General features: G+C 36.7%; 1 long non-coding RNA gene across 1 annotated transcript in view; it reads right to left on the minus strand.

The window, feature by feature from the left end:
- Nucleotides 1-14,653, minus strand: part of LOC150101345 (uncharacterized) — a 38,814-nt gene extending 24,161 nt beyond the window's left edge. Inside the window, exon 1 of the long non-coding RNA XR_016549073.1 lies at nt 14,610-14,653. This is a non-coding gene — a long non-coding RNA (uncharacterized LOC150101345). The remainder of the gene's footprint in view (nt 1-14,609) is intronic.
- Between the last annotated feature and the right edge of the window lie 10,754 nt (nt 14,654-25,407).

The following is a 25,407-nucleotide window of genomic DNA, read 5'->3' on the forward strand; positions in this document are numbered from 1 at the left end:
TCTCCCATTCTGTTTAAATGGCATTCCAACCTTAGATTAGCTCTGCTGACACATTTTCTAATGCTAATAATGTCAAGTTCCTTTCTAATATCTTCATTTTAATGATTCTGCCATTGATGCCATCGGTTCACTCCCCTGATTTTTCTCAGAACCCTGTGGTCTCTAGAGTTCGATCAAGATTTATATGAAACAAGAGAGAAATTAGCCAAAACACCAAAATAATAGCAGTATACAAGACAGTACTCAGATCCATAAGTTAAAATTGGCATGAGCACTGTCTTGTATACTACTATTATTTTGGTGTTTTGGCTAATTTCTCTCCTGTTTCATATAAATTTATTCAGCTGACTTCCTACCATACTAGCTTTATTCTGTCGTCTATTTCCAAATTTAATTTGCCATCTTCACTAAAAAAAAAAAAAAAAACCGTGCCTAAATAGCTGAAAAAGTTTACTACTTCTATAAGATTTCCATTGAACATTTCAACATTCCTGCCTATTTTCATAGTTTTGTTCTTTTTATTGGCGATTTTCATGCTGAATTTGTTTATCCATTTTAAGTATAATAATGAGGTGGTATCTGCAGCTTTTATTTTTTATTTATTTGAAGAGGTTCACGAAAAAAACCTTATTGGTACTAGTTTCGTATATATTTTCTTCATTCCCCCCAAGGAAACGATTAATAAAATAGTAAAATAATGATCACTTATATTATCTAAACATCCACCTCCACTTAATCACCCCTCCATGTGCGGCACCTGTTCATGGTGGAGGGGACTCCCAGTGATGGTACTGGCCCGTTTCATTCTTCCTCTTTTTCTTTGCTTTTCTTCCCGTATTCTTTGCTCAACTTCTCCTGGGTCTTTTTCACTATCCTTTTTCCTGACCGCCATCACTGGGATCCAACGCCCTGCCGTCGTTTATTCCGTGCGGTGCGACCAGTGGACATCCGGAAAGGGGATCTTAGTACCCTGCTTCGACAAGACGGGTGGTCCTGGATGGCCCAGCCAGGATCAATCGGCTAGTGGGCTTGTCTGCAAGGGTCAACGGTGTTGCAGTAAGTCTCTCACCCCATGGTCCGGGGTCGGGATCCTAGACCTGCAGGAGTGCCGGTATAGCGTCCAGGATAGCCCTCGCGTTCCACTCCTGAGCGCAGTCTTTGCTTGCCGGGTAATGGGCGTCCATGTGTGGCTCCGTGGTGGGTTGGGAGCTCTGGCGCCGAATTAAAAATTCCTTAAATATGAATTCTTCATCCTCAAACGTTTCAGGGACCTAACAAAGTCCCAACCAAGTACTGATAATATAGACACAGCATATGGAAACAGAAGCAAGAAACAAAAGATATCGGATACTAATATAAATGTACCAACCTTTTTAATCATTCATGCAACAGGTGAAAAACCAATTGAGGAAATGTCACCCCTCTTTATCCAAAAAGGTTTAGAAGGACTGGCAGGACCTCCCAAAACTGTCAAGAAATTGCGTTCTGGTAATATCCTAGTGGAAACAATGTGCAAACAACATTCCTAGAAATTACTGAGAGCAACGACAATGGGTGGAATACAAATTGCAGTAACACCTCACAGAACACTCAATTCCAGTAGAGGAGTGATATCAGAATGGGATCTGCTTGATGTTCCTGATGAGGAAATATGTTCAGAGCTTAAAGATTAAGGAGTGACGAGTGCGAAGCGCATCCCGATATGCAGGGATGGTCGCCTGGTCTCAACCAAGAACATCAACCTTACGTTTGATACACCTAGGCCTCCGACATCTGTAAAAGCAGAGGTATCTCAGCTGTCCTGTTAGAATGTACATCCCTAACCCACTGAGATGTTTTAAATGTCAAAGATATGGACATGTCCAAACTGCCTGTCGTGGTTCTGCTACCTGTGCCTGATGTGGTAGTAAACAACATGATAATAAATCTTGCTGTGAAAAAAAATCTAAATGTGTCAACTATCAGGGAGATCATCCAGCATACTCTCGTGCATGTCAGAAATGGAAAGATGAAAAAGAGATACAAAAAATTAAAACAAAACATAACATATCAGGATGCAAAAAGAAAGCTGGCCACCATTACACCTGTTCTACGATCCTCTTATGCTGAAAAAGTCGCAATTAAAAAAGTGCCAACAGCAACTCAAACATGTACGTCTATTCTACAATTTGATAATTTCACCATACCTCAACTTTACGATCGCAAGTGCTTCTCTGTTGAGCACAATAATCACAAGACCAATGGCCTTACTCCAGAGACAACTTCAAAAATGGTCCCATTCGATGAAAAGCCTGACAAAAAAATTATGGTGGAGACTTCACTCAAAGATAAACCACCAGACACTCGCACAGAAAAAAAAGGATACCTCGATACCCACTGAAAGCAAACTAAACATACCAACTGACCCTAACACATTTGATATTTTGAACACTCTTCCAGGGGAAGAGATGGACACTGGCCGTCCATACTTTCCTAAAACAGTGGATAAATATAAATCTGACAAAGGTAAGTCCTCAACCTCTCGAAAACCAGACAAGTCAATAAAATCGAGACAATAGGAAAATTTTTACAATGGAACTGTCGTGGAATCAGCCAGAATATTGACGATATCAAGATGTCGTTGAAGAAATACAAACCTTTCTGTTTCTGTCTACAGGAAACTTAAGTCCTAATGAGGACCGTACCTTTTAGGAATTTCACTGTTGTACATAAGGACAGAACTGGAGATGGTCCTGCTCATGGAGGAGTAGCTATCCTAGTGTACAGTCACATTCTTTCCATAAGGTCCAACTTAATACTTCTCTGGAAGCAGTAGCGATTCGCTTCTCTGTGGGATTTCTTATTACAGTATGTTCAATTTATTTAGCACCAAATGCTGAGTTAAATGAAATTGATCTTGATAACCTCATCTCGCAACTGCCTGAACCCATACTTTTGATGGGTGACTTTAACAGTCACAATACTCTTTGGGGTAGTGCCAACACTAATCGACGAGGTCGAATCATTGAAAAAATTCTTGATAATAATAACCTTTCCATTCTAAATAATAAACTCAACTTTCTTCCATATGCCTACCCGCTCATATTCTTCAATTGATCTTACAATCTGTTCCCCTTCCATTCTTCCACTGCTCATGTGGGACGTTGAAGATAACATACATGGAAGTGATCACTTTCCTGTTCTTTGTACAAGTGTCTTCACAGGACTTCATATGTCTTCACAGGAACCATGTTCACCCACACGGATACCTATATGGAAAATGGACTAGGCTGACAGGAACACTCTCTCTCATCTTGCAAAATTTAATGTTGATTCCATCAGTCAAACACCTATCAATGAAACTAAAATGCATAATAGAATGCATTGTCCAGGCAGCAACAACCTCCATCCCAAAAACATCATCTCGATTTCCAGTCTATCCGAAGCCTTAGTGGAACCCAAAATGTCAGGCTGCCAAAAAAGATCAACACAGAGCATGGAGCATATTTCGTAGATACCCACCACATCAAATTTAATTACTTTCAAGCGTGCACGAGCCAAAGTACGTTATGTAAGACATCAGAGTCAAAAACAATCATGGATCCAATTTACTCAATTAATCAAATGACCAGTCCAAAAGTCCAAAAATTGTATGGGATAAAATCTGGAAAATGAAAGGCAGATATAGTACACATTGTTTGTCCACCTTAGGCTATAATGGAAGTGTTCTTGCTGATCCCAAAGCTATTGCAGATACCTTGGGAGAAACCTTTGCTAAAACCTCAGCAATAGCTTCATATTCTCCGGAATTTTTAATATTGAAAGAGCAGCAAGAGAAACAAAGGCTTAATTTTTCTACCAACATTCTTCAGCCATATAATCAGCCATTTGTCAAGGAGGAACTAAAAAGAGCTCTCCTACAATCTCACCCTAGTGCCATAGGGCCTGATGACATCCGTTATGAAATGATAAAACATCTACCATCATCGTCTATGGATCTTCTCTTATTATACAATAGAATACTTGCAGAGGAAATTTCCAAATTCTTGGCATAAATCAATTGTCATTGCTATCCCAAAACCAGGAAAAGATCCAACACAAGCAAATAATTGTCGACTCGTTGCTCTGACCAGCTGTCTTTGTAAGATACTAGAGAAAATGGTTAATGCCAGATTTCTCTGGTGTTTAGAAAGCAACAGTCTTCTCTTCATTATACAAATGTGGTTTCTGCAGACATCGATCAAATTTAGACCATTTGGTTGGGTTAGAAACTTGCATAAGAGATGCATTTCTGAAGCGAGAATATCTTGTCGCTTTTTTTTTTTTACATGGAAAAAGCTTATGACACAGCCTGGAGATATGGCATATTAAAATACCTCTATAACCTAGGTCTCAAAGGACACCTCCCTATATTTATTAAAAAATTTCTGTTCAGGCGAAATTTCCAAGCCAGAGTGGGAAGTACGCCATCTCGACTATATCATCAAGAACAAGGTTTTCCCCAAAGCTCTGTCTTAAGTGTAACCCCCTTTTGCTATTAAAATTAACTCAATCACTGAACAGCTTCCTCCCACTGTAGACAATGCTCTGTGTGTCGATGACTTCACAATTTACTGTCACTCACGTAACATTGTCTACAGTGGGAGGAAGCTGTTCAGTGATTGAGTTAATTTTAATAGTAACTGAAAGACAACTTCAGCAAGCAATTGATCATGTCTCTCTGCGGGCTCTTAATAATGGGTTTAGGTTTTCAACAGAAAAAAGTGTCTATTACACTTCTGTCGAAAACACACTCATCATCCAGATCCTGAACTAAGAATGGGACATACTGTTATTCCAGTAGCTACAGAAACCAAGTTCTTGGGACTCATCTTTGACAGAAAACTCGCATTTCTAGCACACATTCGTCAACTAAGAGAAAAGTGCAAAAGAACTTTGAACCTCCTTCGCACTCTATCCTCTACTGAGTGGGGTGCGGATCGAGTTTCATTGCTCCATCTTTATCGTGCACGTATACGTTCAAGGCTGGATTATGGGTCCCAAGTCTATGGTTCTGCAAGATAGAGCAACTTACGATGGTTAGATTCCATCCATCATCAGGGTATACGGATAGCTACTGGTGCCTCTCGCACTTCACCCACTCAGAATTTCTATGTTGAAGTAAATGAACCAGCTCTATCACTTCGACGGAAACAGTTGTCTCTTAATTACTCCCTAAAAATAAAATCTCTCCCAGATCACCCTACATGGAAAAGTATCTTCTCTCTGCATTAGGAAGCTCAATATCACATACGTCAAACTGCTATACATCCTTTTGGTATGGGCTTAAAGAAACTGTGCAAGCTGTTAGTATAAATGTTGACAACATTAGCTACACTAAACATAACAGCATTCCTCCATGGCAGGTTTGCACACCATCCTGCAACCTCTCATTTTGTCAGCTACAGAAATCTTATACCCCATCATCCATTTACCTGCAATTGTTTAATGCACACAGCAGCACATGCTGATTTCTTACCCATCTATACTGATGGTTCAAGAACTAACACCTCTGTTGGCTCTGCTGCTGTGTTTCCTGACATTATTATCTCAAATCAGATCCCACCAGACTGCAGTAATTATACAGAAGAGTTACATGCCATTCAGCTTGCACTTGTGCATATAAAAGAAAACTGCTACCAAAAGTGTATAATTTATACAGACTCATTGAGCTCTTTACAGGTTATCTCCTCTCCTATGCATAATCCAAATCCAGTACTTTATGAGGTGCTACACTATTGCTTCACAAAATGAAAATCCTTAATTTCGATGTTCAGTTCTGCTGGATGCCCAGCCACATTGGAATCAAAGGAAATGAGGCTGCAGATGCTCAATCAGCTCATACCTTCTCCACATACTGTTTGACAGTTCCATATACAGACTACAGACAGCTTATAAGATCAAAGCTAATTGCTCAGTGGGAGTCAACATGGCAAGAAGCATCAACAAACAAATTATATAACATTAAACCTGAAATTAAACACTGGCATTCTAGTCAACGTACAAAGAGAAGGGAAGAGGTTGTCCTTGCTAGGTTCCTCATAGGTCACAGTCACCTTACGCACTCTCATTTACTGAGAGCTAATGACCCTCCCATATGTGAAAAGCAACACACATCTTACTATTCATCATATTCTGGTCGATTGTAAAAAATTTACACGAGAGAGGAATGAAAATTTCACCTATCTAACCTATCTAACATTCAGGGAAATTCTAGCAGACGTAGGCAAATTACATGATGTTTTTAATTTTTTAGAAAGAATTAATTTGTACAAACACATTTGACTATAAATTTGTTTATATGTAAATACATTTTTGCTTAACTTAACTTTTATACGTACATATTATTCATTAGGTTAAATCTGACCAATTATGTATTACCATAGGCCTTGATCTTGTATATTTGTATCACCCTGCTGTAATTTTGTTAATATATAAATACCATAATGCTAAATTTAAATTTTATGCATCAGTGCTATATAATAATTCCTTTCTAACTCTTTAATTATTAGTATAATAATGTTTGTAATCTTACTATATGTAGACACTGCTTCCCTTGACTTGTTTTGTATATACATATGTTAACCTATAGTTATCTATTTATGTACTGCTGAAATCTCTGCAGTAATTTTGTTTATATGTAGATACTGAATCACTTAACTGCTGAAATCTCTGCAGTAATTTTGTTTATATGTAGATACTGAATCACTTAACATTAATTTTGTGTATGCATCTTATTTACTACTTTATTTTTCGAATAATCATGTAGTGCTATAGGACATCTTGCTATTTGTATACTTTCTAGTAATTCTATTTATGTGTATTGCCGAATTCTGTTTATACTGCATTGCTAAATTTAATTTTCATCCATGCTTATTGTATAATAATCCCTTTTTGCCTATTTTTGTACTGCTATAAAGGCATCTATTATAATCTTACATATATGTAGATACTGCATTCCTTGGCTTAGTGTTTCGTATATTATGTATTAACTTATTGTTAACTATTTTTGCACTACTGTAATAACCTCTGACCTTGTGCGTTGCTGTTCCCTCTGCAACAGTTCTGTTTACCTAGAGATGCTGCTTTGTGGAACTAGATTCTTGTACAGATTTATTGTTTACAATTTTCTGTAAATGCTAATGTTGTAACCTTTAGTATGGCACAGTATGACCTTTGTAGTTTTTGTGCCAAATAAGCTATAAACCAACCGACCACTTAATCATCCAGTGCTACTGGAGTTCTTCCTAATGGAATCTTGGCCCATCACCTGCAGGCATTGGTCATCTTACCTTTTTCAACTAATTTATCATTTCTTCCACGAAGGTAATACTCCTCCGTGTGTGCAGTTCAGAATCCCAAATCAGACATTAGCACTCTAGAATTTTTTTAATGTTTTTTGTTGCTCAAATATCCTTCATGGTATCAAATTCATTTACAACCGCTCATCAAACGTTTTGATGCAGCTACCCAAAAGGTGAAACCATCCAACTTGAGTTTAACCACCAATTCCAACGGGTTTTCCTTTTTCCAGTTCAGCTAACCATCAAAGAGATGCCAAAGGGAACTACTGTAAGCAACGAAATAACTCTAATTGTTGATCCGCCCAATAATATGCCAATCAGTTCATCTCTTTCTTATCAATTGGAGCACCCTCTCTGCCTTTGCAAAACGTCCTGATCGATCTAGGTGTAAATTCTATTTTGGATGTCAGGAATGAGTTGTCAACGAATTTGGACACATTAATAGTTCCTAATAAGATGTCTCCGTATCTTCTGTTTGGTGGTATCGTATGAGTACTTCTGTTATCCAGTCGAAACATCAATATGATTGAGTTGGCGAATACTTCTCACAGAAATGAATACATCGTTAAACACGATCTCCTTCCGCTATCGCAAACTTGAGTTTGCAAATGTGTCCAGAGAAGTAGTTAACAATTATCATATCGCAACTGTACTACGGTGTTTACAAAGAAGTATCTTACACTATGCGAAACTCTTCTGCAGTTTTTGCAGAGAGAGTACTCGCCGTACTGAGCCTCGTGTGGCGAGTAGTCTTAATGCCTTCTCCCACGTGTGGAAGGCAACTTGCCCTGATTTTGTTTCGCTTTGTTTACAGGCTTCTCCGTATGTGGCTACAAAGCCATTCTTGTTTCTCTAATGTACATTTACTCACTCTATCCTTCCCAACCCGTATTCCCTTTCTCTCCTATGACATAACAATTAAAACAAAAGTAAGTCCCGTGCGGCAAGAAACCCAAAACATTTTCGACCTATGCTTGTATGAGACCGGCTAACTTACCTTTCGTCGAAAGAAAGCAGATAAAGGTTCCCGAGGTCACTGACGGGAATCTAACCGAGGTCTTTCCAACTAAAGGGCTTCGTCTATACTGACTGAGCTACGGAAACTCTAAGTGAAACACTACTTGAGGAAGATGTTCTGTTAGAATTATTTTTTCTTTACATGGTAAAAAAAAAAGTATGATTTTATATAGTTAACACTATCAAGAACGTGTTTTTTTTCCAAAATTTTTATTTTAATGCTATTTTTTTTTATTAAAGTAATAATGGAATTGAATCAAACGAATGATAAACCAAAACAATGTTACAACATTCTAAAAGTTAATTTCCTGTAGAAATCTACGCAGTTTTTATTTATATTTTTTATATGCCGGCCTGGTTGGCCGAGTGGTTAGCGTATCCGCTCCCCAGCCAAAAGGCTGCGGGCTCGAATCCCGCCGTTGACGTGGAGTTTGTAATTGTCTGTGAAAATACTAGTGGTGGTGGTGAGCAGTAGATGGCATTGGTGTAGATGATGCGGCGGAGACGGAGAGTTGCAGAGTGGGTGTCTTCTCTTCATGAGTCTTTGGACACCTTGGAGGTGTCACGTAATAATAATATGCTTCGGAGCCTTTTACTTCACCATTCAGTGAACATTGAGTAGAGGATGTGTAGTTCTTGCGGACTATAAGATGTTCAATCGTGGGAACTATTGACAAATAAAAGAAAACTAAACATAGTTGTGACATTCTTGAAAGTATATTACGAAAATGCAATAGCATATTTACCATTAAACGAAAATCAAAAGTAATCGTCATAAGTCGAACACCACATACGAATCTACGTGTGCAAACAATTCCCGGGAGACAGGTAGTGATTAAAGAAGTTTTCAAGAACCAAGTGGTTAAGGACAAAGTTTCTGATCGGTAGGGCCATCGCTCTTTGATGAACATCGTATTCACCAGTGATTTACGTTGAAATATATTAAGAATACAAACAAATTTTTCTTTGCTAATACGTACATGTCTTATATAAGAAATAATGAAGATAGTTAAAAGAAAAAGAGTTCATTCTTTACTGTTAGGGTTGAAAATATGTTGGTGTCCACCGACGAGTTAGAAAAGCACTGAATTTATGTATCGCTAAGAAAGAATTAATGTTTTTCATGGGTAGGAACCAGAAAAAGGTTATTAGAAACCTATACTACATTTTGTACCGTGGGTGGGCTAAGGATTTTTATCTTTTTTATATATATTTTTAAATTATTTTTGCCTGCTCCTATAAAGACCAAACGTGTAACTTTTGCAAGCCACCTGCAATAAGCTGGACAGCGGTCTCACACGGGAAGATGAAGTTCGTCTCCCACCTAAAGACGATGACAAACATAAAACATCCATGCCCGCATGCGGGATTCAAACCCGCTACCTCTTCATTGGAAGGTGGGTACGCTAAGCACTAGGCCAATCAGGCCGACAGTTTCGTAAACAAAGGTTAATTAGATTGATGTGTAGTGGTTATCTAAATTTAGTACTGTTTGAACATGTTTTTTGTGTATAAGTATTTCTTTTTTTAAATTATTATTTATTTTTTTTAAAATTTCACTATGATTCACTTAGTGTGAATGTGTGCAAGCCAACTTCATGAATAGAATACTGTATTGCACGTTTCAGTTTGTTATAGTGTTGATCATTGAGTATTACATATTTTTCTCACCAGGTGGAAGATCACCTTGCTACTTAATGAAAGCCTCAAGTGCCTTTAAACTATCCCATTTCCATGATTAGTGAGTTTTCATGATTTGCTAGATAGGAGACCTAATCAGAACTAGCATTCATTTGTTTCTCCTCACATGGATTTCTCTAGATCATGCGTCATTGAAGTTGCTACGAAGCTTCGGACATCAATCTCGTTTACCCCTTATATTCTGTACATCTACCTCTGCATTATCGCTTAATTAGAACTCATACAATGATTTCAACTTCTAATTTCAGAAGATTTATAATTGCGTCGATTTCTTGTATATCTCTTTGCTTTTTTTATTTTTAAAGTTGCTACCATTTTTGTCTACTAATAGCACAGCGCTCTATTTAGATGGATTTTGACTGCTTCATTGCTAAAATCTGTTTTTACTTAAATATAAAGAGCTAATAAAGCTTCATTTCGGCGATATAAACATTATTTAAATTAAGGGGATATTAAATCCCACATTGTTTTAAAACCGAATAACAGAGTATAAGTTCTTTTCGCTATACACTTTGGTATTAATTTGGTTTAGCTACTCACTGATGAAGCCTCAATAAAGGCTGAAACCGGTCTGGGTAGTGACCTCCCACCATAATGTAATAACAGCATACATTTCCTAGGAAATGTGTTTTTTTTTTACATTATGGAAAATACCTAAGAATAGCGATCAGAACTTGACCGACTTTGCTGCGAGTTCTCCGGTTGTACCACGTACTAGGGTCACTTGCATTAGCTCACGCTAGTGGTCGCCGATACTTTATAGTTTACTATATTCGGCATGAAACTCTCAGATTCCAATCTTTGGGTTTCTTATTCGGTTTTAAAACAATGTGGGATTTAATATACCCTTAATTTAAATAAAATCTGTTTTTAGTTTTTCAACTGGACAGGTTCATTATAAAAACTTGATTGTATAATTTCTATTTTTATAAAAATCATGAGCCGTCAAAACAAATCTGTTCTTAGCAACAATTAAGTGTAACGTTGTGGGTGCTGTGTGCAGGTTCGCGAAAACTGCGAGAGCGATCACGTGTCAGAGTATATTATTTGATTAGAAACATCCTGGCATTTCGTCAGTAGTAGCGGAAGTAGCTATATTCACAAACCGGCCACTGAATTAGAAACCTTTTATGCAGATATGTGTAAACGTCACTTACGCAGCGTATATGCAAAATACTTGGTCACGTGTTTAGGTGATTTCGGAGTTCGATAAAAGGCTTATTGTGGGTGTTCGTCTGGCTGGAGTCAAAATTTTGAAAACAGTGTTGACTGGTTTCTCAAAAACTTAGATATCTCGGATGTTTAATCAGTGGAAAAATACCTGACTCTCTTGTTAAAGAAGCGTAACTGTGTCCTAAGACGGTCAGTCTGTCAGATTAGAGATCGCCGTCATCTGGGAAGGGTTGTGCGGACAAACAGAACTTCCTGTGTGCAGCGGTTGACTGAAGCATTTAATAAAAACTGTTTCCGACTCATATGCCGAACTGTGTGCAGGGAATTCAAGAGGATTGGTATTACAGTTGCATACCTGTATGGAAACCCTGATATTAAATAAGTTTCTAATTCGCTGGCTGGTATGTGTGCATCACAGCCATACTTCATACAGGTACAAAAGGAAGAAGACGGTCTTGCAATGTCCCTGGACAAAAATTAAATCAAATGTCCGTACTAAAGAGCTCAGTGACTATCGACGTGGCGCTATTATAGGATGCCACCTTTGCAACAACTCAATTCTGTAAATTTGCCTTACTGCAGCTTCCCCATCAACAAGTGTAATTGATGCCTATTGTGAAGTGGAAACGATCAGGTCACAGAGTGGAACTGCCGAGTGATGAAGCGTATTACGCGAAAAACATTTTCAGCTGCACACAAGCCTAACATCACCAAGAGCAACTCCAGGTGTAAAGCTCGTCGCCGTTGGTCTCTGGAGTGATGAATCGCTCTTCACTATCTCACAGTCCAACGAACCAGTCTGACATTGGCGGACGAACTCTTCCTGCTCGAATGCGTTATGCCAACTGTGAGGTTAGGTGGAGTAGACATCTTGGTTTGGGACTGTTTTTCATAGCTAGGGCTGGAGCACCTAGTCGCAGTGCTGCTTATAATTACAATGTAGACAATTCTGGGCTTCCAACTGTATGACAACAGTTCAGTAAAGACCCTTTCCTGAATAACACGGCAATGTCGATAAGCGTGATCTGCGCAGGAATAGTTTGATGAGATGGGTATTGAAGAACTTGATTGGCCTGAACGGACCCCTGATCTCAATCCCTAGTAACACGTGTGGGATAAATTGGAACTGCGATTGCAAGCCAGACCTAATTGATTGACGTAATTCACTAATGCTCGTCTGGAAGAAAGGAAGGGAATTATCTCAGCAATGTACTTAAATCTAGTAGAGAACCTTCCAGGAAAACTGAAAGCTGTTATAGCAGCAAAGATTGGGCAAACCCATACACCATGCCTATTAGCATGACAGTTGAGATGATCAGACACTGTATTATATACTTATATAACTATTACTAAATACAGTGTCTGATATTATAACTATTATAATATGAGACACTGTATTATATACTACCCAAATATTTTTGGTCGGGTAGTATATATATAATACAGTAATTGGAGGCCATTGTAGCTGCCATTTATTAATTCAAGCACTCTTGAGTATGATAGCTATCTCCTGTGTGGTGTATAAATTCTTCACAAAAGATGGTATCTTTTATTATTATTAAGAAAGACGTCCAGGGAGTCGGGAACTCATCGGGGGAAGCCACATATTACACGCACCAGCTCTCATACTTATTCTTGAATTCATTCACTTCTTACATCCATTTCAATCACCCACCACTCTCTCAGAAAAAATCTAGCCCTCACCCCTTTTCATAGTGGCATTCTCAACTTCTAAGGATGCTCTCCTGTCGTGGATATTCAATCACGCCAAAGTGCATGGCTTTGCATTTACTGACATCCATGCCCATAATTCCAGTCTATTCAAATCATTCTGCAAGTACTGCATATCAGCAGTATTCCTGATTATCCAACCAATCTTTGCATCAGCAAATAGCGGTATGTCACCTGTCAAATCTTTCCCAGTGTCATTAATGTACAGATTGAATAACAGCAGACTAAGGACTGATCCTTGTGGCACACCAATCCTAAATTTTCCAGACTCATATCCCCCCATATACTATTTTTTGATATGTCAATTAGTCATTCTCTTGTCCATACTAATATTTTATAATCAAAACCCATGTTCTCCAATTTATGCAACGGTCTCTATTTAGTGATGCATTTCTTCATCACTGGCAACCTATCCAGGAGGTGTATAACAATCCCCACTATGTAATTGATCTTGTTGTATTCCACCTCACACCAGATGGCTTCAAACTCACTGCCACATGAAATACTGTTAGTACTAAAAGCATAGGGTGCAACACTTACTGGATTCGAGTCATCTGATATATCAGCCCTAAAAATACTATACCCTTTCTCTTAATACCAGTTAGTATGTCTGATTCTGATAGCTAAGTCTCACTAATGCCTACAATTTGAGGTCGCTACATATTGACCAGGGCAACAAACTATCCCTTTTGTTTCTGATATCCCTAGCATTCGTGAGCAGACATAAGTTACCTAAATGTTCTTTCGTATATTCTTGTCTGCATGAACATAGTTGGACAACTTGCAGATCTCTGTTCTTCTCTAGTGCCTTATATATTAGGCAGAGATCTTTGTCCACGTTTAATGGGTCTGAACTGGATGAACACAAAGTCGAAATCTTTCTCTCCTCTTAATCATTTCCATGATAATGTTCACTCCTGCCATTAGTACAATTATATAACATTAATATTTAGCTTCTCTAAATAGTCCTGATATACTTGAACTCTAATTTTGAAATCTTTTATAGTATTTAATATTACTATGATATTTCGATGCATACTAGGAGATGGTGGCATGTTTTCTTGTAAAGCAGGTTCATTTATTATTTTCCTCCAGAAAAACATTAGGGTCGGCCTGAGAACATGCGCAGTTAACAGGAATAATAAACTGGGCTCGTGAATTTTGCCGTACTACCAACCAATACAATTCGCTCTGAACATTGCTTGTTACGAAACTATCAGAACTGCTAGTTGCTCTCCACCTCCTACTCGGTTTTCAATCGAGTTTTGCAAAGTGCATCTATTAGATTCCTTTTGTCAGTCCACATGCAAATTACCGTGAGACCATGGATAGATTCTTCTGAAAGTCAAAATCATTACAAGAATTGTAGATTAGTCTCAATTTGATGCAGCGACACAAAGCAGCAAAACGTTTTCCTGTATCGTAAGCTCTGGCTGGATGGCATTTAGTAACAGTTGGTTATTTAGAATGTACACGAGAACAGCAGAGTTTCAGTGAGATAATTTTAATTAGCAATATTTCAGTAAAATTATTTGAAGCGTAAGTAATAGTTGCTCTCTGGCATAATAATCATCGCATCACGTGATCATTAGTTATGTACCGAATTCGCACACATCAAAACACCACAAAATAAATATTTATAAATAAAATTCAGCGTATTCTTACCTTTTCGTTTTGATCTCGAGTCGATCAGGATGTATTGAAAAATGGAAGTCTGTAGCAGAGAAAACTCCTACTATTACTGAGATCAGTTTACTTGTCGAAATCAATCCAAAGGTTGAAGGTGTCGTGTGTCAATGAACAGACATTTCCGTGCGTCTACTTATCTTCAGTACACGTTTTCCTTCTTTTAGTGTCAAATATCTCTTTAGTTTGTCAAGTAGTAATGCTTGTTGACCGACTCGAATTATAACACATCTGCTTGTTTCTTACTAACACGTGTGTACTAGTGAGAACAGATGATTACAAAAAAAAATCAAGCAATACAAAAAATACATTGCCAAGCAAATAAACTTGGCAATGTATTTTTGAAATGTTGATTAAACATATAGATTATGCTACAACGTTCAAAACAGAAGAAAAAACGTAGAGAAGCCCAGTGGCGTAGCTAGAGCTTTTGTCGCCAGGGGCAGTTTCTGAGTTTGCTGTCCCTCTAAATACATACCAAAAATACTACAAAAAGTCAAAACGACGTCTAGGGAAATAAATTAAAACACTATGTTTATTTTAGTTGTAAGTACAGTTGTTAAAAACTAATTATTAAGTAATAAAAATTAGAAAGTTAACATAAATAAAAGAATCGTCGACGCATAAAATTGTCTCACGTCAAAAGTGCAACCAAAGGCGAACCCTCTCCCCACGCCACTGGAGAAGCCGTCCACTAAACACAATTACCTTTTTTGCATGTCATATATTAGGATCGTAATTCGTCTGGCTGAAACATTTGCCTTTCGTATCCTATTTGTGGTAAAGTTTAAAAATCTTTTAAGAGCGGACTGCATGTGGTTGAGTAAAAAACATTGTTTGAAATAATTTACGAAGTTTTCTTTTACCTTAGTTTAACTATTGTGGAATGTGAGGCATTTTGATTTACTGCCAAATATCTTATTTTTTCCTTTTCTGTGAATGAGATGGCTTCGGTGGTGAATACTTTGTTTTAGAGAGAGTGAAGACGACTTTTATATTAAGACCATGGCTATTCAGTTATTAAGCAAGGCAAAGTGACAGTCTTTGTAGCTACAGCTTTCTTGATTGTTGGATGCTGACTCTGTAGGTCCATCTGGTAAAATCTGTTCTTGTCTTGTAGCTATTTTTGTAAAAGGATATCTCTTGGATATTCAAGAATCCAAATCTTCTTCCCTCCTCAATTTTAAATGGCATCTGCTCTGTTCCTCTGGGTGCTGATAATGCCACGATTTTTGTGCTAGGTGGTGATGATGCAGCATGTAGGCACAACCTACCCTTCTTTTATACTTTATTCCTTTTTTTTTTTTTTTAAATAAGTTAGTCGTTGCTTTAAAGCAGCCTTATTGTCTTCTGTTTGTGAAATAAGCTATTTTAAGCAAAAGTAAAATCAACAAAGTACTCCCTTGGATCCTGGCCATATATGACAAATATTAACTCTTTTTAAAATATTCTTCAAAGGATTCACATAAATATTGATAAGCTGTGGCGAGAATGACGAACTCACTGCCATGCCGTGAGTTCGTCATTATTTGAAAAATGCTATTTAATCAGGGTAAAGAATAGTGGAATAATGTATGTCTGGAGAAATCTCTTGTAACAATAAGGTTATCTGTGAATAGGCCGACCACTTCAAGCTTGTTTAAAAGTTCAACATAAATTTTTAAAATAAAATCTGGTTTTCATTTTATTATTTTAAATTTATTCATTTAGTTCTTTATTAAATAAAGAACTAAATGAATACATTTCATTTAGAAAGAAATAAATGAATAGGGTCCTGTGCCACAAGAGAGTGAGTTGTAAGAGGAAAGGAAAGCTGTATAAGATGGTGGTGAGGCCGGCGATGCTTCATGGCGCGGAGACGTGGCCTGTAACAAAGGCACAGGAGAGGAAGATGGAGGTAGCGGAGATGCGGATGTTGAGATGGATGAGTGGTGTGACAAAGGACAGGATAAGGAATGACTACATCAGAGGGACGGTTAAGGTGGGACCAATTGGCAAGAAGATACAAGAAAGTAGGCTGAGGTGGTTCGGACATGTAGAGAGGAAAGGTGAAGAGTGTGCTGGTAAACGAGTGGAGTATATGGAGTTGGAGGGAAGGAGGAAAAGAGGCAGGCCCAAGCTCAGGTGGAGGGATAAGGTGACAGAGGATCTTAGGGAGAAAGGATCGAGTCCGAAGGACGTCCTGGACCAGAGAACTTAGAAGAGGAAGGTTAAAGATCGGTGCGCCGACCCCGTTTAACATGGGATAAGGCATAGTGAAAAAAAAATTCATTTAGTTCTTTATTGTACGAGTCCGTCTCTGGCCGTGAATCTTTCGATTAACCGTCTCCTAGAGATCTAAAAGAAGAGAGAAATGACAGCGAATTTTAATTGGAAGTACACTAATAGTATATAGAAAGTATGCTTTCGATATACTTTGGAAAATCCTTGTAATTGTTTTTCGGGAGGAAACGATTTTTCAGGGTTAGCAATTTAGGGATTTTTGTCATTCTTATCTCCGCAGTGTATCAGGAATATTAGCCAGTTAAGGAATCGCCTTTTGTTTGTAGTAATTAGCGTTACGACATATACACAAGCTTCTGTGGTTATAATTCATAATTTTGTTTTTCAGATCGTTGTATCTACAGCGAAACACGAATTTATTAACGTTGACTAGTTATAGTATTATAATAAATTATTTACACGTAAACACAAGTAATATTTATTAAATATACTGCCAAACATTTCAGTTTGAAACTAACAAACTATCATTATCAAGATACAATGCAAACAATTGAATTATTCAAAATACAGTAGCACGAGCGGCGTGATGTTAAATAGCTAATAGCGTGATGCTTCACTAAAGAAAAGGTTAATCATAAAATTATGTAATTTATATTATTATCATCAAAAAAAAATAATTTATATCATACTAAACAGATCATTAGATAGATGTAGTATCAGGTGGTTTCTTAGCATCTATCTTTGTAATATCATTATTGGCCTTAAAAGAAAAAAAAAAAAACAAGCGTTATTTATTTTTTTCCCTAAACAATGGCCGAAACTAAAATAACCGATTAGTTGCACATAAAATGACTAGTAATTTTCTCACGTCGAAAACATTAAATGACAATTAACAAGCATACATAGAGTAAGGTTAATCCCGTGCTAAACATTAAACTAAGAAGATACGTGTAATGACTAATCTCGTATCTGTTCTCACGTTTTAGACGTTTGTTGGAAAAATTGAGGGGTGTAATTGTTTATCAGTCTCATAAAAATACCTACCAGGTATACTTTTAAATGCGAGCGCTTGCTTTTTTTAAAGGATTTTTTAATGTAAACATGAAGTACCGAACTGTAGCCATTTGTGATTCATATTCTAGTCGCTATTTCCAGTCCATGATTTAAAATGCTACCTACTCTCCATCTCCTTGAGTTAAGCATTCTGTAAGGGTTGGAATTAGCATAGCTAGCTTACTGGCGTCCTTAACAAAATTCATAGCTACGCGCCTTTTTTTTTTTTTTTTTCAGAATATCAAGTCACTGGCGCCCTTCTAACACCAACTGCCAAAAGCGTTCCGACTTTGGTTAAAACAAATATATCCTCATAGAAAGTAAATGGTGAGAAATTTTCGACTGCAGGCGAATTATATAGTCGAGCTCATACGGAGGTGGTCTACCGTTCATCGTTTAAAACCAATGTTTGACCTCTCCCCGTTTGGAGAACTATTAAATTTGCGGAATTTCAGCTTCCATAGCTATCGGAGTTACGCTTGCAGCGAATTAAAGTAGGACTTGTGTAGTTTCTTTGCTCACATATCGAATTTGAAATACTCGGGAAATTACCGACATAAGTGACTTTATTTTGCAATTTTTCCTAAATGTACTTTATTTTTTTTTTTTTTGTCGCCTATTATGTACAGGTGTATTCTATAATTAAATTTCCAATAACTAAAATATCTAAATGAAGTTTTAAACAAAATATGCCCCATCACATGTTTGCAATGAGACACATTTTGCTTTAATGATTTGGGACAGTTTTTTTTTTTTTTTTTTGAATGATTTCGTGGGCTGTATATTGATTTTAGCTGTCAGTGGTCACCCATTCCGGATATTATGGATTTTTAATATGGCTCGTTTCATCTGGAATGATATTTTGCGTTTGAATTTCATTATTTTTGCCCATCAGGAATCTTTCTTGAAACAGCTAGATTTTGAATTTGTAAGCACTACAGTTGTTGACAAATCTCTCTTAAACACATCTTTGTCATATGCATTTTTCTAGCCTATTGAATGTGGCTTTCTAAGATTTGTTAGACTTCTTGCTTTACAGGCAGCTGTGACAAGAAGAGCCGAACCTATCCACTTTAGTTTCCAAAGTTTCACTAAAATGAATAAATAGGTAGGTAGGTTATAGTGACCAGATTATCCAAGGACAAATGCTGGACACGTTCCACTGGTTGCATAACTTTTGTTTCCTGCTTTGAGTGAAATATATTCTAAAATATTCTCCAGGCATATATTCTAAAATTGCTGTATTTCTTCTTATCCCAACAGAAACATAATCATACCTTTTTCAATAAAATATTCTGCTTTTATTCTTGTTATTATTACTAATAATGTGGTTAAGCGCTAAACTATCAAGAAAATTTTATTTAAATTCTCAATAATGGATGCAAAAGTAAATCCCAAAAAACTTATTTATTTTATTTATACAATGAATGGATACTATTTTTTTCATCAGTATCAGGGTATTATATCATTTCCACCTGGATGATAAATGAAACCACTTCCTCTGGCGTTTGGCATTTACCAAAGTTATTTTGCCATTATAATTTTCCGTATTATCCCGCTGTGGGCATGGATGTTTGTGATTGTCTGTGAAAAGCAACTTTTATTTAAATTCTGAACAATATACGCAAAAGCAAATATCACAAAACTTATTTATTTTATGCAATGAATATCTACTAAAACTCTCCAAAATGAACAATTTAAGCATATTTTTCGGAAGAATGAATTCTTTTCAATAATTCATCCTCCTCTGATATTTCACTCATAAAATCTTCACAGGAATCAACTATATTATATATCACAATAAGAATGGCCTTTATTGTCTCAAGTTTTAATCATTTTCTCTGCAGTCCATAATTTATTCATAACTGAAAATACTCTTAAGTTTGGCATATAATCAAAAAATAATTTTACATGAAAAAGTTCCTCAGAATAAACACTAATGTATGTTCGTAGTTTACTCTTTCTGTTAAGGTGAATAAAATATTTCAAATGCTGTACGTTTTGCTGTACACATACTAATGCTGTACATCTGGTCACATAAAGGTTATATTCCTACCTAGGGAAGATATACTCTGAACTGTGCAGGATGAAGTTCAGCTGATAGCTTGCACTTAATAAGTAGATGAAAAAAAGGAGACGGTTGAAGCTTGCAAACCAGTTTACGAATTATAGTTGAATATTTTTAGTTGCCTGAGTGACTCTACTAGAATGTAAAATAAATAAATAAATAAAGATGGAGTTTTTACAGTTCGAATGGAGAATGTATGGAATGATGTAGTACAAAGTGGGCAATTAGCAACAGAATGAATGAGATGCGTTGGATGGAGGGTAGTTTAACAATATTAATTAATGTAGAGATGATTACTTATCATATGCAAGTAATCTTGCATCTGTTAATATATTGCTAATTATTGCATGTTGTTTTATTCACAACATGCAAGCTTACTTCTACTATTTACCTTTCTCCTCTGGAAAATCCTGGAATTGCCAAAGATTTCCATAGAAATTCGTACCTCTGAGAAATGTGTATGGAGATAATGTTGCTGTGAGCACAGTGTCTGGCCAAGCATCAGACACCAATAATAGTGAAATTGTGACAATACCCAACCTCGCACCAATCTGTGCACACTGGATGCAACTGCAATGTTTAGCTGGACTGATTTTTGCCATCATCCATAACCTGGATCAGATGCCCACTATTACCTATTAGGCCCTGTGAAGGATGCACTCCAAGAAGGCTATTTTGTGGACTTCATGGAACTCAAATAGTGGAACAATGATTTACCCAATTTCCTTCTTCTTTCTCTAACCTGCTCCAATCTGGTTTGAAACCTCTAGTATGTAGGACTGATGCGAGGAAAAAAAACTGCATATGTGTGTGTGCATATATGACTAAATATATGTAATAGAAATGTTATTGAATGCTGATTTTTGTTAATTACTTGACTTTGTTAATGTTTTTAATTTATTACTGTCAATTTTAAATGAATTATATAAAATCTTTTAGTACCTCCTTTCATTTTACCCATTTTGAGAAGTGTAACTCTTATGGATAAATAGGGCAGATGACTATGGTGTTCCTAACTCTGAATAGTATTTCATGAAATAATGTGAATTTTACTTCAGTTTTTTTGAGTTACATGGTTGAAAACCCAGAGTATCCTGGAGAAAACTAAGTAATTTTCTTTCAGCAGATAATCAGCTGGGTGGGGAGAAAGAAAGAGATGATTAAGTGTATGAACAAGTGTAAGCTGGCCAATCCGAGTAAAGGAAAGCAAATTATCCTAGCATAGTAATCAGGATATTGCACATCCTGATGCCATTTATTTAAATCTCCAGCATTGTTACTTGGTGTTACACTAGGTGGAAGAAAATAGTGAAGCAGGCATTGGACATCAACGGGCAGTGAGCCCATGGTTCGTGATGATGATTGTTACTTGTTCTCAGGTTGTGACTTTGAGCTTAGTTTTCCTCCAAGACACTGTTTCTATAGAATTTACTGCTGCCAACTTAAATGAACTGTGGAGTTTCCCCTTCTCCATTTTTAATACAGTAGTGCAGTCCCATCGTGATTAGCACCTTATTTTCAAATGTTGTGTTTTCAGCTCATCTGTAATGAGTTGAAAAGGAGCCACCTGAAAATAAGATTTCAGCGAGTGAATTTAATCAAATTAAACAATTTAGCTTAAAAATGCCCATCCCATCCACGAGAGGTTGTTTAAGATACTATCTATCTAGGCAAGCAAGTTAGCTGATTCTCATACGTAAGTAGTAGGATTTTTCTTTCTGGAAACAATTTTTTATTCCACAAAACTCGCCAGAACACACACACACACACACTAATAGAATAATACACTAGCATTAGTTGATTTGGCCAATTGTAAACAATGTACCTGTCTTTTGTCCTGTGATATAGCAGGAGAGATCCATCTCAAGTTACGTTACCACCAACTTTATCTCTTTCCTTTTTCTGTTATTCTCTGCCTTTTTGGATCCATGTCGAAGCCCATTAAGTATTTCTCCTTTGTACATGGTCAATCTGTTTTCAACTATTTATTTTTATTTCACTGGCATATAATGCTTTTGTCTGTTTTTTTTTATATAATTCATTTGTTAAAATATTTTATGTATACATTGCAAAAACGATTTAATTTAAAGTAGCTTCCTACTTCCAGTTTCTGTGTCTGATCCAGTGTAGCTCAGTGTTAGAAAATGTGCCAACTTTTAGTTGGCACATTTTCTAACAATTCCTGGGATAAAAAACCATAACTTCCACAAAGAAAAATCCAATCAATTCTGTATAAGACTAGATATTCATCTTCAGTTGAAGTTCACATCCTGGGCAGGATTCATATCTGGGTATTTCCAATCATTGATATAAACCGATCTGTAAGTCAAATAGGTGCACAGATAAGAAAGGAATGATAGCTAGATTTTTATTCCTCACAGAACAGTGACAGAGTGGAACAGTTTACTTGAAGTGGTAAGTGTACTCTGTGTGAATGAGGTTAACATAGGTGTGGGTGATGTGGTCTCCCTTGATGAGTCCTTGCTTCTTCAGAGATCAGATCTTCTCTGATAATAATAAAAAGGTATTTATTTATAATTTTGCATTAAAAGTAAGAATAATAAATTTTAATTTCATTTACATGTGATTCTTGGCAATGTTTGAAAATGATTAACTGTAAATTGTTATTTTTCCTTCTGCTTCTTTCATGATAAATTTAACTTATCAAAGTAGATCCTTCATTGAAAATGTTCAGGATTTATTATCATTACACCTTCAAGGACTCATTGCAAGAGGACCCTATTTTACTCTACTATATACACATCTCATTTCCCTCACTACTTAATTCTCCAATCATTATATTGCCAGCAAAGGTTAGTCGATTGGTAGAGCCTTTGCTACTAATGGCTCACGCAAAAAGTTAAGCAAGTTTGAGCGTGGTTAGTAGTTGGAAGGGATCAATTGTTCGATGCTGTTCGATACTCCCCCTCGATGAGTCTTTGGATTCTAAAGACTCATCGAGGGGGAGTAATAACAATTATATTCACTACTACCATCAACACCATCTATCACCCACCAAACAATATTTTTTATCTGGAAATTAGGTATACATTTTTATGGCTGATTTGCCTGTATCCAGGATGAAAAAGCTGAGCTTCCAAGACAAAAAAAAAACAAAAAAAACCTGCTACCGCTGTGAGATTGGCTAACTCAACTGCAACTTAAAAAGCCTAAAACATAAGATTCCTCTCATGACAAAAAAAAAAAAAAGAAAGTGAAATGTAATTGCAATCAATGACAAAATTGTAGAGGAGAGAGAAATGATAATTATGATAGTTCTCAAAAAATAACTATTACAGCAAGCTTGCAATGTTTACCGCATGCTTAGCATGGACTGCGTTTACAAAGGAAGGCCAGAAGAATGGTGAGATGTTGCTCCAAGTAACATGAAATCAGACAATATCAACATGATGAAGGGAAGAAAAGGATATGTACTTTTTCTTTGTTTGGGAGGAAATCTGTTGGCCATGTGGTAATTGGATTGCAAAAAACATGCTTCTTCGTTGGAATAAAGGACCTGAATTGCATGTCATTTTATAATCATATTTCTGGCTGTCTCCAAAAAAAAAAAAAAAAACCTCTAGATATCCTCCTATTGTTATTCATCAGTTTTTAAAATTGAGCAGTTACAGTGTATGGAGGTGATCAATTGTTTAATTAATTAGAAGATAAAGTATTTGGTTCTGATAAGTTATATCTGACAAGAAATTATGTTTGCCTTCAACTACATAAAGTAATGTCAGTGTTTTTTTTTTTTTTTTTTGTATAACTAAGACTAAATAACTGCCACTGGTGAAACCATTAATACACTAACGGTGTATTTGCTGATGCATTTTCTGACTATTTTCTCCCTGAACTACATGTCAGTAGCATTAAAATATGAACAAAACCACTGAAAAAAAGAATTATTGCTTTAATTTTTTATGAAATGATGATTTCTACAAGAAAATTATTTTATATCATGTTTATTGTGACATCACTGACACCCTCCCCCCTTTTCTCTTCTAGTTTTGTATTTCAGTTCCCTTAATATAATATACCTGAAATTTCAGAAGGGGTGCTTAAGGGTCAAAGCTGTATAACAGAGAGGAGACTTCCACATAGCCTTTAAAGGAATGCGGAGAACCGACCAGGGCTTCTGACCTAATGTCCAATCCTCACCCTCTTGTGGTGCACCCTGTTGAGTATCTACTTGGATACTGAACGAACGAGGATGGGCTGGCAATTTGGGATTTAGCAGACCAAATTGTATTCTTATTGGTTAAACCAAAATATAGAATGATGGTACAACATGACAAAATTTCATGCCGGCTGGGGCGTCGCCCGGTTAAACAAGAACCCCCGTTGTTTTTGCCAGGGAACCAGGGCGAACAGCGAAAAGTCAGCTACTTGAACAAATCTGAAAATAAACCCCAACTCAACATAACGTAAGAAGCCTGAATGGCAAAGAAATGGAGCTAGCTGAGGAATTAGATAAGTACCAGATCGACATAATAGGGGTGACTGAAACAAAAAAGACCAAAACTGGTGAGATCTTTCTGAGCAATAAATACAAAATGTTATATTCAGGCAATGACAATCAAGGAAAAGAAGGAGTAGCCATAGTATTCAACACAAAATACGAGGCTAATCTTCTTGAATGGCAGTCAGTCTCAAGTATAGTAATGCGGGCAAATATGAGAATGGGGAACTGGACAATAAGACTTATTTGTGCCTCTCGTCCCACAGAAGGTTCTACTAAGGTAGAAGTGGAGGAATTTTTTGAGGCTTTAGAAAAAGCAACTGACACAATTAAAAATTGGTCCTTGTTGTGGATCTAAATAGCAGAGTAGGAAATGATTTTCAGACATACAAAAATATTTTGGGAAAATTTGGAGAAAAGAGCAAAGCTAATAATAATGGCAAATATCTGTTGGATTTCTGCTCAGGACATGGACTGGTTATTACTAACACCATGTTCCAACATAAAAATGTGCACAAATTCACATGGAGAGAAGAGGCTAGGAATAAGAAAAGTCTCATTGACTATGTTATTGTTGATAGTGATGTTTTCTCCCTGGTGCAGGACACCAGAGTGTAGAGAGGATTTGAAATTGGAAGTGATCACTATTTAGTCTTGAGCAGGATAAAATTGAATTTCATATTGAAAAGAATAACATGTAAGAAAGTTTTAAAGCGAATAAAAGTTGAGCAGCTCTCAGATGTGAGCTGTAGACTAAAATACACAAAGATTATTGAAGAAAAAATGAAAGAGTTTGAGAAAAGGAATCAAACCTTGGAGATTCGGTGGCAAACTCTGAAGGAAACATGGATTGATTCTGCCAGAGAGGCATGTGGTGAGGTTGTCTGTAAGGATAAAAAAAAAATCAGAACTCCCTGGTGAACACAGGAAGTTAAAGAGGCAGTGAAGGAAAAGAAGAAAGCATACCAAAA

Source organism: Typopeltis vanoorti, chromosome 11 (genome assembly GCF_054136105.1).
Source record: "Typopeltis vanoorti isolate ZY-2024b chromosome 11, IOZ_Tvanoo_1.0, whole genome shotgun sequence".
Classification (NCBI taxonomy): Eukaryota; Metazoa; Arthropoda; class Arachnida; order Uropygi; family Thelyphonidae; genus Typopeltis; species Typopeltis vanoorti.